We start from the raw sequence: 13,711 nt of genomic DNA, 5'->3' as shown, positions 1-13,711 counted from the left end.
TCCACTACTTGACTTCAACTTTCCTACAAATATTAGACCTTCATGTATCCACCAGAACCATTAGAAGAAAGGCTAAATATGCTCCTTGGCTAACTACAGCAACTAAATCCACCCTCAAAGACAGGGACAAAGCATGGATACATTTCCACAAAAACAAATCCCAGTCAAGAAAACAAAAATGCTTAGAGCTTCGGAATAAAGCCAAAAAGCTCATTAAATCTGACAAAATCATCTGCTATCAAAACCTCCAAGCAAAAACAGCCACAACCCACAAAAATTCTGTATTACAACCAGGAAAAGCTACTACCCCTACACCTAGAACAGTAAATAACCAGGAGAACATCCCTACTCAGTTCAATACATTTTTCACCGAAATTGTACAAGCCCTTGCAATTACCCAATGTAATAGTAACAGCACCAACCTCCCAGCAGCTACCCAATGTAATAGTAACAGCACCAACCTCCCACACACACAAAATAGCAGTAACCCACAGGGTAATCCATCCACATTACCCTGCATCCAACCTCAACCAAATCCATTCTAAAACTCCACAAGCTTAAGCCAACCACCCTGATAGCAGATAATCTACCACCAGAATACCTACACTTAGCCACAGATGCCATAGCCTATCCCGTAGCCATTCTAACTAACAGATCTATTGCAGAGTGTAAAGTACTTAATATATGGAAGATCGTCCCACATAATACCACTGCACAAGGGAGGCAATTCTTTAGAACTCAGTAACTACCGACCAATTGCTATTTTATCACCCTTCTCAAAGATTCTGGAAAGAATTGTTCACACGCAACTCATGGACTTCTTCCTAAAAAAACAACCTGCTATCTAAAAATCAGCATGGCTTTAGACCCTTCCACAGCACCACAACAGCACTATTGTCCTTCTCCAGCACAGTTAACCATCATAGAAACAAGGGACAACTAGTTTCTGCCATTTTTTAGACCTGTCTAAAGCTTTCGACATGGTCAACCATAATAGACTCCTTAATGCACTAACCACCCTAAATATCAGCCCCCCCCCCCCATATCATGGCTCAAAATCTTCCTATCAGGACATCAACAAGCAGTGAATTGGCAGGACCAACTATCCTCTCTTATACTAGTATACTTAGGTGTCTCACAGGGTTTACTATTTTAATTCCGAAGTGCATTCGGTCGAAAGCCGGTATCTCCGACTCCCAAGCGCAAAAGTGGCAATGTTGAATTCCGACATTGCCGAAAGTACATCTCGAATTCGACCTCCAAACGGGCTTTAACATGGGTCGAGATAGGGGTGAGATTTGTACTTCGACAATGTTGAGTTCAACATTGTCACCATTCGACCCTTGCCGTTAGCTGTAGTGGCGTAGACAAGATAAGCGTCGGAATTATGATAGTAAACCGTCCTCACAGGGCTCCATTCTTGGCCCACTATTCTTCTCTCTGTTTACCAATCAGCTCTCATCCTCAACACCCAGTGCTAAAGTAGTCAGTAGTACAATAAGCTGATGACACCACCCTCATATGCACAGCCCAAACATTAGATGAACTAAAGTTCCAGACCAAACAAACCTCTCTAGCTGAGACCTGGTTCACTAACTCCCAACTAATCCTAAATCCATATAAAACAAAACTTCTTCTTTTCAGCACCTGCAGATCCCTTCACCCATAATGACACCTTCACCATCATGTCCAGAAATAAAAACAAAATCACCCTTACCTCCCACACTAAACTCCTAGGTGTAGAAATAGATTGCAACCTTAAATATGACATTCACATAGCCCAAACTATCAAAAAGGTTCACAAAAAATGTGGTCTCCTATCGCAAAAAACAATTGCTCACTAAACAAACCAAAGCCACCATAGCCAGGACATATCTGCTGTCTACCCTTCTCAATGCATCCCCAATACTTACCAACCTCCGCAAAACTGACCTAAATAAATGAAAATCCTGTTACAACAAGATTGCTAGATTTGCTACTGAGACCCCTTATAGGTCCCATCACTGTGTAGCTCTGAAGCACAAGGCTGGCTTGAACTACTACAGCTACTGAAACTCAACCAATTGCCATTGGCACATGAAGTATACTACCAACCAGCTAAATCTCCAGCACTACAGAACCTAATTATACCTTATTCCACTACTAGAACGTTAAGATCTAGCATCCAAAAATGCCTAGATATCATCAAACATATCAATGAGTCAGGGAAATCTCTCTTCAGCTGTTCTATTTTCTAAAGCTTTGGAACTCATTACCTGGCCAGCTAACCTCCATATGCTCCAACACTCAGTTCAAAAAGCTCCTCAAAGCATACTATATGAATTCCTGGTCATGCTCCTGTGACTCCCCAGAATAAACACTACTGTACTACCTATTCCTCATCTAAACTTAATCTCAGTGTTTCCCATAGAGCAAATACCCTACTTATTGTGTTTTTCTATATCTGCATCATCTAAATGGATGTAAAAAAAAATTATTTTTATCTAGCACCATTTAAAACATGTAAGATATGTGAGAGCAAATATTCTACTTAGTGTATGTGTTTTTCTATACCTCCATCATCTAAATGGATGTAAGAAGAATGTTATTTTTATCTCATACCCTACAAAACATGTAAGATATGTGTTATAGTTGTACTACCTACATATGAAACTATATGCCAATGTTCCTCACTGAGTTTTTATATAGGTTATCTTATCTCATCTATTATGTACTACTAGATAACTATGGTGTATAACTGTATTGTTTTTACCTGTTGAACTATGTAAGTTTATCTGGAGCTTTTCTCCCTAGGCCTCCGCTGAAAAAGGACCTGTGTCCAGTCAGACTTTCCTGGTTAACAAATGTAAAATAAAATAAAATAGGTTTAAGCTATGGAAATCAAGCTGTATCGCTTAGGCTACTGCGTCAGTGGTCAATATGAAGAACACTGATGCAGCAGTGACCAATATGAAGATCATAGTGCATTTATGTAAGTAAACTTAGCGTAACCATGTTCAAATGATTACTGCTGCAGCAGCTGCTCTCTCCATCCCCCTGTGTTGGTGTGTTTTTTTATGCCAGTGTGTTGATATATATTTTTGTTGCTCCTAGCAATGCCGTCTCAGGGCTCAGCCTCTTTTAATTGGCATGAAAGCTCTAAATGGCTTTGAACCCAAACATGTCTTTTTAGGGAGCGCAGCTCAAGCTGACTAATGGTTTGGGCAAGTAGAAGGTGCCCTGAAGCTTTGGAAGCTGGCTGGCTGTTACAACTTTAGCAGGAAATAACCTATATATATCTGGGGGCTAGTGCAGCAGTGATCATTCGAATATCTACTGTTATGGTAAATTTATTTATGCAACTGTACTTTTCCCAGCAGGGTAGAGGGAAATATACCTTAAGAAATACTCCTCAAGTACTCTTTAAAAAAAAAACAATCTTCCTGTGTCTCCCAAAGAGTCTTGCCAGCTGTCTCAGGAAGATGAAGCATACTGGGTCTTTCCTTGAGTTCCCAGTTGAGGACTTAGAGGAGGAGGAGGCTGCAAACTTCCCAGCCCCTCTCAAAGGCCTTTAATTCTGGGAGTACCTGGAACTGATATGGGAGTTAGGGGAGAGGCTGGCCTACCCACTACCCTAGCCCACTGACCCATTATTATTCTTATAATGAAGTCTTCATAATATCTGGGTGGTTCCTCCTCTGGTGAGCATCTTGAAAGACATTGACAAAATTGCTTGGAAAACCTTAGTGTAGCGACCTTTGTTCTGAAAAAGGGCAACCACTAACTACTGGTTCCCAGACTGAGCAAAGTCCCATAAGCTGATATTTCAAACAAATTTTAAAGTCATCTATAAGCCTACAGACTAAACACAATATATTCTACTGTTCAGATTTTACTTTTCTCAAATAAACCCTCCATGTTTCCTGTGTTAACTGCATCCTTATCCCTACCCTTCAAAATCCTCTGTTTCTCACGTTTCAGAAAAACATTTCTCCTACAGTTCCTCATACTAGTACCTTTTCTCCTACTTACAAACTTAATATCCTATTAACATCTGTTACCCTCACAATTCCAACACAAGGTTCTGTGGTGCAGTGATCATCATATCTGTTTTACAAGCAGAAGTTCCTGGGTTCAATTCCCAGTAGAACCATTTAGAGGGAGGGGGTTGCTGCAATGGTTAAGGCTGCACTCCTGAGTGTTGGTATTTGGGTGAGATATTAAACCTAGGTCCCACCTGCTTGAGTAGGTGATAACTCGGATGAATGTAAAACAATCCCATGGCACCTGTCAAAAACAAAGTAGGGAAAGCTCCTCAATGACGTAGCCAAGTTTCCTTAGTAGCATAAGCACCATCTTGGGTCTCCCCTATAAAGAGGCCACCAGCTTAGTGGGACTAACCCAATCAAAAAAAGAGAAATAAAGTAAATAATAAATAAAAGCAAATATCCTCATCAGCTCTTTTATCACTACCACGTCACCCACAGTCCCACCCTGATCTTTATTTATATTGTAATATAGGGAAATATTGCCAGCCCAGTTATCTGGAATTTTGGAAATAATTCTATGTCATTTGTAAATATTGATATGATTTATACAGAACTGTATCTGTTATGTACTGAGCTAAGATGTATCCACAGTGTACCCTGCTGGAACATAGATGATTAACTTAAAAATGTAAGAACAGTTGAGGTTAAATTACTTTAAAGTTGGGCCATAAACAAAAGATGTTATCTCTCAGTTTCAGTTCAGTAGCAAACAGAATGTCTAGAGCTAGAAGTTTTTAGATTGTCTTGAAAGAGAAATAATGACTGTGTTTCAAATGTAAAAGCATTTTATTGTTTTACAAATTCCAAGATCTGCAAACATCTGAGAGATGTGTATTTTTAACACAGTGATGTCAAATTCTGTTAGTTTCTTTTTTAGCCTAGGAAGTGAAGTCATATGACAATTAGTGATGTTATCCAAGCTCTAACCCAGCAGTAAAATGTGATATTAATTTAAGAACCATCTCAGACAGAGACTGTGCATTTTGTATTGGACCTAGTAGGAACATCCGCTTATCACTCATCTGCACTTGCCTTGCTGTAAGTAAGATTTAGGGCATAGTATCTCTTTTAGATATAGTTAGGGATATAGTAAAGATTTGTTTAGTTATTTTCTGCATTTATTTGAGATTGTCCTGCAATGTTGTTTTAAAATATTTCCTGTGATTTTTGAACTCTAAAGTAACTATGTTAGATTTACTGAGTATTGTCTTGTTCTTTTATTATTTATTATTAAATATATTTAAACCTATCTTTGTGGCTATTTGTGAGACGTATTTAAGCTCTTAGAGTACTTGCATATGTATTTGATGACACTGTACAGGCCACTCCTAAATAGCCTAGCAAGTCTTGGTCAGACAACCATTTGGATAATAATAGCATTACACAGTAGGATTGGACACCCTTTGTAAGGGCCTTATAGTAGCTGATAAGTAGCTGATAAGTAGGGGTTGGTGGCAGTGGAAACTACCGTATAGTCTGGGCAGAAGGGGGCATAGCTAGTAAACCTGTGCCAGCCTTCCCCAGGTGTTTGTATATAAACCAGATCTGTGTGTGTGTGCGTGTGTGTGATTGCGTGTGTGTGATTGCGTGTGTGTGTGTGCGTGTGTGTGTGTGTGTGTGTGCGCGTGTGTGTGCGTGTGTGTGCGTGCAGGCGAGCTACTTGGGCAGGGACATGAAACACTGGTTGGACAGAAAGGGTGCTGGAGGTCTTGGCTTGGCCTCTCAGCTGAGATCTTAGCCCTGTAGCTGTGCCAGTGGGGAGTCTTATTGGGGATCTGGAGAAAGAGGGAGAAACCAGGCCCAGACTGACTGTGATCTCTGTGTGCTGTTAAGGGAAATTGCACTTTACTTTGTGTGTACTTGTCATCCTCCCAGTGTGTACATCCCCTAGCTGTTGCCAATGGTGAGGATTGCGGCTCCTTGATTACTGGGCCAGTGCAAGGGCATCACATATACCATACCAGCTTATGAAGTATATATAACAAACTCCCTGAAGTGCATGCATGGATAACAGTACACACTCCTGACATCATAGCTGTCATAGAAGTCTGTCTCCACCAGGAAACAAAACATGAAGAATTTGCTCTGACAGGCTATGACATTTTCATATTAGACAAATATAACAAAAAATGTGGTGGTGTAATTTTGTGGGGGTTTTTTTGGGTAGAAAATTAGATATCTCACTTTTTCCCATATCCTGCCAGCTTTCCAAAACATGGAAAACCTACTAACCTTGCTAAAACTAAACACTGAAAAGATGATCGTAATCTCATTCCTCCAGGTAACCATGCTAAAAGATTGGAAGATATTCTCTGCTAAGCCTCCTCAAAAATCTGTCATGAAACCGTTACATTGGGTGGTGATAACATGACAAAGCATAGTCTGACCATTAATATACATCTCTACAAGTTCACCCAACTTGTCACCACACCAACTAGCTATAGCAAAGCCACAGCTAGACAGTCAACCTTTGACTGGATTGTAACATCCTCCAGATAAAGTACTATCCCATGGAACTCTGTCAGACAGCCTCTGAGTGATTACTATAGCAATAACCCACGCCTGGGTGTGGGTAAAGCGGGATTTAACCACGGTTGGCGTTGTTTGGTCCTGAGGGTGGAGCCCAAGGGACCAAACAAAGACAACCGTGGTTAAATCCCGCATTACCCACACCCAGAAGTGGGTTATTATATATTAATGACATTATTTAAGAAAAGAAATAATTACTTTTCTTAAATAATGGCATTGTATAATGCCTCTTGCAGCCCTTCGCAGCTGTCTGGTATTCATGGCAGTTCTGATGTACTGCATGCCTCGCAGTACATCAGAGTTGTGGGCAAAGCAACAGAGAACGCAAGATCTCCGTTGCTTTTACTGTTCGCTATGTTAAATGGGTTTAACATAGCGAGACAGCTTTAAAATAAGCAGCGGAGATCTCTGTTACTTATTTTAAAGCTGTCTTGCTATGTTAAACCCATTTAATATAGCGAGAGGTTTAAAAGCAACGGAGATCGCAAGATCTCCGTTGCTTTATTACTGTGTCGCTATGTTAAAGGAGTTTAACATAGCGAGACAGCTTTAAAAAAAGCAACGGAGATCTGCGTTGCTTTTTTTAAACCTGTGTCGCTATGTTAAACTCTTTTAACATAGCGAGACAGTGTTTTATACTAACGGAAAAAGTCCGGGCAACCGGACCTTTTTCCGTTAGTATATTGAGGGATTTACAACGGGCATGCTGGTTGGGCTGGCCAATCAGCGTGCACGTTTTAGAGGAAGAATTGTATAATAGAAATTTGTACCATAAGGTTCTAAAGCAACAGCCCTAAAAGATATCATTACAGCCTGGTAAAAAATGTACTATTTTTCATCAAGATACTTGCTTAATAGACTACTTCTCCTTAACTGGGAGTCATGAAAGACTCTTACCATAGATGATGCAGTTTTTGAGTTCAATAAAATCTTACTAGGTTCTCTAAATGCTCTCGTCTCCTTCAGAATAAAAAGGGCCCAAGCTAACCCTGCTCTTAGCAACTAAACAAGGAGGAAGGAAAGCATGGAAAGGTCTGAAGAAAAAAAAAAAGCTGCCAGTTTACCAGTATATAGACAACTAAGAAACCTAATAAAACAACGTATCACCAAAGATAAAGTCTATTACTCAACAGTTTAAAATATATGCTCTGATAATCAATAACTCTTCTAGGCCTCAATTCATGAAGTGGTAAATCCATGACAAGCTACATGGCCAACACCAAACATGCAGAAACAAAATGGTACCATAGCCATTCAAGTCAATAACCACTTTATTCAGACAGTAAAATCATTAACCAACCAGTTGATTAATCAAGCTCTTTATATTCCTTCCTATAGTATTTCTCCTTTCAATCAGTTCCCACAGATACAATAAAAAAAATCTCAAAAAAATAAAGCCTACTGCAACTGTCCCTGGCCATCTACCTGACAAGTATCTTAAAGTAACAGTTGAGGCTACTGCATATCCAGTTTCAATCCTGATACATCGATCCATATCTGAAAATAAAGTCCCCTTTGCTACATGAAAAAAAAAAATCATTATTCCACAGCACAAGGCTGGAATCAATACAGATCTTTCAAACTTGTATGCTAGTTGCCATTTCATCTCCCCTATCACAAATTTTAGAAAAATGTGTTTATAGGCAATTTCTCAACTATCTAATAACTAACCAACTTCTGTCTTCAACTGAACACTGCTTCCTTCCTCATTACAGCACAACTGCTTTGCTGAATTTTGGTAATTTTGTCAACACCAATCCTGGAAGCCTAGTCCTCACCATTTTCCTAGACTTATCAAAATCTTTTGATACTTTTCTCCCACCAGAAACTCTAAAGTAAGCTCTTATATTTAGGGGTCACCAATTGTTCACAGCATTTTCCATAGCTACCTCTCAAACAGAGCACAAGCATGAAATGGAATGATTTCTCTGTTTTTTTTTTTGCCAGTAACTGTTTGTATCCCACAAGGTCTTGTACTTTTCAGTATACTCATCAATTACCTCTACACTGCTAAAAATGATACCCTAGTGCACCACTTATTCAACCCTAATCTGCTCTGTCAGATCTCTCTGTAGACACCTAGACCTTATGTTCATGGGGTTGATAGGTAAAAACTAGGTTAGCTGCCTTTATGAGCTATTTTAAGCCTAGTCAGATTTCTTCAAAGGTGAGAATCAAACCCTGTACCTCATGTCTGTGAGATAAACCATAATAAAAAATCAGTATAACAAAATCATCTAATACTGGAGATGACTCTCTACATTAAAATAGTGTAGCTAAACTATGGAACCACATCCCACTACCAGTGAAATCCTTTTAGGATGCAAACTCGTTTAAAACACAACGAAAACTTCACCCATCATGTCAATGGATCTGCTTCTGTATATCTTCAGGATAAATACCACTGTTTCTTCAACTTGGCATATCAGCAAGCCATTTCTCTGCATTTAGAATCCTGTTCCCCACAGCCAGTCTTCACCATTACCTGAATACTTTTAATAGTGTCTTCAAGCCATTTACTTAGTTTTGTAACACTGCTCACCCACTCCACTTCTTTTACTTCTAAAGTAATCTTTATGATAGTGCTTTCTCTCTCTTTACATGTGTGTATATAATCTGTGAACCTGCTTTATACTTCACTTGTTAACTTCAATATTAACTATTTCTGCCCTACTTAGATCTTTCCCCTCCATTCCTTTGAATTTCTAAGCACTAATCACATGATCTATTACCCGTTTAACAAACCCACTAGTATATATTTTCAAATGCTCAATGTTCAACATCTACTAATGTAGAAGTATCTTTTACAGTGTAATATTTGCCTTCATTTTATATTAATGTTTGCAGATTAGCAAATGAATGTGTAATTGATAATGTATATTACTTCATGTCTGTTCATGTATATCACTAAATGTCTTTAAAATGTTTGTAGTATGTTGAAGTTTTTAACCTTGGGCACCCGCTCCAAAGTTTTTTTTTTACTAAACCCATTCAGGCAAACCCAGTAAATAAAAGCAAAATAAATAATTTTGATCTTGGAAGTGCATGTAAAGAAGGCTTCCACTCCTAAGAGCCCAATTGTCCATCTGCCAGATGAGGAACCTTCTCTGGTGGAAGGATTTGGGAAGCACATTTATGCTTGGACCACATTATCCCTGTAGATCTTAAACTTGACTGTTTATATGTATTTTTCCAAATGGATGTGGTGTATTTTGAGAGGATCTCACCAAAAAAAACCAATGTACCATACACTTGGTGTTTGGTGCATGAGCCATTTAAGGAAGAACTTCTGATGTTCATTGTGTTTCACTGTTACAGTCATCACCTGTGGGTTATCCCTGCTTTGGTAGCTCTCGGCCGGCCCGAATACCAGAGTCAATGTTTTTCTGTATCGGCTGCTGTCGCCTGTAGTCTGACATCAGGTCATCAGTGCTATAAAGCAAGGCAGCCGACGCCATTACATCAGTCTTTCTTGCAGTGGAGCCCATAGCAGAAGCAGTTTGCAAGTGTGCTGGTCGGTCGCTACCGGAGTTTGAATTACAGCTGAAAACGTCTAAAGCTAAGTACCCCATTGGGGATCCTTTTTTCTTGCACTAACCGAGTTCCAAAAAATTTAATTGTCTCACCTGTGGAAAGCAGATCCCATGCTGAGACTTCCATTCATACCGCGTCACTTGTTTAGGCCCTGACCATGACGTCCCCTCTTGCCGGTTCTGTGCCCTCTTTAACGTGAGAACCATTCACTATAGAGCTCTTATTGTAGACATGTATTTTTGTCTTCCGTCTTCGCATTCCGAAATGGCATCCGTCAACCAACAATCCGTGGACATTCTGAAAAAATGCAGAGATAGAGACAGACCACACAAGGTTAATCCTTCCCAACAACTCGACCACTAAGCAAGTCATCAGTTCTCTAGAATTCAGTGAGGTGCTTTCGCAGCACCTGATGTCCGATTCAATATCTCTGCAGGCCTCTAGTGAGACCCTTTCGGAGTCTGGTATGCCACAGAAATCTTCTTTGTCTTCTGAGACTTTAGCTGTCTCTGCCTCGGTTGGGTCCGGAGTCGTGAAGCAGGCACTGACTTCCGAGGAGGCCTCCACACTACCAAATCGGGGCAAAAAACGATGTCTTCTCATCTGACTGCCATTTCTGTCAGACTAAGGGATACTCTTAGGCCTAGAAGCCAGGCCACCCCTAGAAAATATGCCTTTAGCCACCATCTTGCTCCTGCTCCATCACCTCAACCACAAATGCTTAAAATGGTGGAGGATCTCATCTCCCTAATCAGGGGTAAGTCAGGCCACGACGTCTAATAGGAAAATACATCCTTCTCCTAAAATTATGACCGAACAGGATTCTGAGGAATCTGATTATTCAGATTTTGAAGAGGAACCGCAACCTCTGACTGCTTATGAGGATTCAGATGCAGAGGAATCCATTCCTTTTGCCTCCCCACCAGAAGACCTTTCCTTTGGGGAAAACCTTCACACCCTCAGGGAACATTTCCAATGGGAATCTCAGGATTTCCCCCAGTCTAAGAAAAGACTGAGAGAGTTTCTGGACCTGCCCCAGCAAAGACCCCTGGCCATCCCCCCATTTTAGAAGTGGTGGATGATGTTTTCCATGAATCCAGCTTAGCCCCTGATGCCCTCCCACCTGCTCCCAGTAAACCTGACAGGTATTGCAGAGTACCGGATTATCACAAATAGCTGTACAGAAATCCTGCTGCTGACCCAGAGGTCATTACACAGGGACCTAAAGGAGCGAAGACTAGTTTTGCCAAGAATCCTATTCCTTCTGACAAGGATTCCAGAGCTCTGGACAGATGGAGTAAAAAAGTGTACACCTCTGCAACCTTAGCTATCAGAGCACTCAACTGTCAGTTCCATATGTTAAAATGTCAACAGCACACTTTGGAACTATTAAAACAAAATATTTCAACATTTGATGACTGTGCCAGTTCGAAAGAGTTAGCAGATTTACTGCACTCTACTTGTCAAGTGGCCATACACATTACACTGTGGATGTGACGCAGCCTCAAGCAGGGCAGCACTCTCATTAGGAGACATGCATGGTTGAAGGAACAACCTCTCCCTCATCATGTCAAGTCTAAATTAATTGATGCACCCCAGCAGGAACTTTCCCTCTAAACACTGGTCCTTCCCTGCACCTAGCAGACAGGGCCAAGGTAAGACACACAGGGACAGTCCACCCAGGCGCCTATCCCAGGGGCAGCAGAGAACCAAACAGTGGACCATTTCCGCCCCAAAGGCAGGAAGCTCTAAGCCATCCTTCTATGGCAAAAACTCTCAATGACTCCCTCTTACCCCTCTGCCCTCCTTTCACTTACCAAAAGCTAGGAGGAAGGCTCTCCCTCTGCAAAGAAAATTGGCTTTCTTTAACAAAGGACCAGTGGGTCTTAAAGATCATTTTTCAAGGATACAAATTCTCTTTCAATGAACTCCCAATTCCAAGAGGGTACCCAAACTTGCCTCCAAATAAGTGGGCAGAGGCATTGAAACAGGTCCAAACTCTCATATCCCAGGGAGCAGTAGAACTTGTCCCCTCAGATCAAACAGGCAAAGGCTTTTATTCCACACTATTCCTTGTTCCCAGAAAAGAGAGCACTTGGCGCCCCATCCTGGATCTATCCATTCTGACTACCTCCCTAGTGGTCCCCAAATTCAAAATGCTTACTTTGCAACAGCTGCTGCCTATGCTGACAAAAAATGCCTAGCTAGTGACCCTAGACCTAAAAGATGCCTACCTCCACATCCCCATAAGGGAATCCTGCAGGAAATTCCTGCACTTCAGAGCAGGCTCACAACACTTTCAGTTCTCTGTGCTACCCTTTGGCTTATCTACTACACCCAGGGTTTTCACCAAATGCTTAGCCTCGGCCATAGCATTTTGCAGACAGAGAAATATACAGATTTACCCTTATCTGGATGACTGCCTCATTCAGGCTGAGTCCAAAAGCTGCTCCAGGACCTTCTCTTTGTCAGAACCCTCCTAACTTCCCTAGGGTTCACCATCAACGAGAAGAATTCAAAGCAAACACCCTCCAGGAGGATCATTTTCTTGGGAGCACTGCTGGACACAGCATCCCAAATGGCCTTTCTATCCCCAGAAAAGCAGAGCTTCCTGCCTCTCTACTTTACCCAGCTGGCTTCCAGAAGTCACCTCACTGCGAGGAAGTTCCTGCAAGCCTTGGGGTACATGGCATTTTGCATCCTTCTAAGTCCTCCGGGCAGGTTTCACATGAGGAAACTTCAGTGGTGTCTAAAGAACTTTTGGTGTCGGCACTCTCGGCCTCTAGAGACCTCTCTCCCTCTGATCTCCTGTATAAGGGCTGAGTTTCTCTGGTGGGTAGGGGCCTATGCCAAGAACAAAGGTCTTCCCTTCATCCTCCGCCCTACCGGGCAGACCATCACCACCGACACCTCAGGCATTGCTTGGGGTGCTAACCTAGCAGGCAGGTGCACCCAAGGTCTTTGGGATGCCCAGCACCCTTCCCTTACACATCAGTCAGAAGGAAATGATGGTAGTACAAAAGGCTCTGACATCCTTCAAAGCCCATCTCAGGCCAGGGGTTCTCCTTATAAAAACAGACAACAGCACAGTAATGTGGTATATCAACAAACAGGGGGGCCCAGTCTTACCCTGTGTGCAGGCTAGCCATGAACCTCTGGCTGACAGCCTCCCCCATGGGATTACACCTAATTGCCCAACACCTTCCAGAGATCAACAACACCCTGGCAGACCACTTAAGCAGAAACTTACTGGACTCCCACGAATGGCAGCTCCACCGAAAAATCTTTTTGCAAATCCTTCAGGAGTGGGGAACTCTGGAGGTGGATCTCTTTGCTTCACAGCAGGGAATATCATCATCTAGCATGGAAGGTAGATGCCTTGATCTTCCCCTGGAACTCCCTCTGTGTACACATTCTCTTCTCTGCCTCTTATTCCCAAAGTACTGATCAAGATAAGGGAGGAGAGACCAAAGGGCATCTTCATTGCTCCAGATTAGCCCAGACAGCATTGCTACCCCTTACTGTGCAGCCTGACATTTCAGCCTCCCAGGCAGCTTCCCCTGATCTCAGACCTTTTGACCCAAGTAGGAGGAAATGCTGCACCCAGACTTGCAGACTCT

The 13,711-nt window shown here is 41.7% G+C and overlaps 1 protein-coding gene and 1 non-coding gene across 2 annotated transcripts in view; both read left to right on the top strand.

Annotated features, from left to right (window-relative positions):
- The window catches only part of CEP95 (centrosomal protein 95), a 1,662,476-nt gene that overhangs the window by 801,975 nt on the left and 846,790 nt on the right, over window positions 1–13,711 (top strand). The window lies entirely within an intron of this gene.
- TRNAV-UAC lies at window positions 4,060–4,132 on the top strand. The gene has a single exon. It is a non-coding gene; the product is annotated as a tRNA-Val (tRNA).

The sequence above is a fragment of the Protopterus annectens genome, chromosome 8.part0 (genome assembly GCF_019279795.1).
Source record: "Protopterus annectens isolate FY-2018-M chromosome 8.part0, PAN1.0, whole genome shotgun sequence".
Classification (NCBI taxonomy): Eukaryota; Metazoa; Chordata; order Ceratodontiformes; family Protopteridae; genus Protopterus; species Protopterus annectens.
The sequence above is the reverse complement of the archived record's forward strand: the minus strand, read 5'-3'. Positions and strand labels throughout refer to the sequence as shown.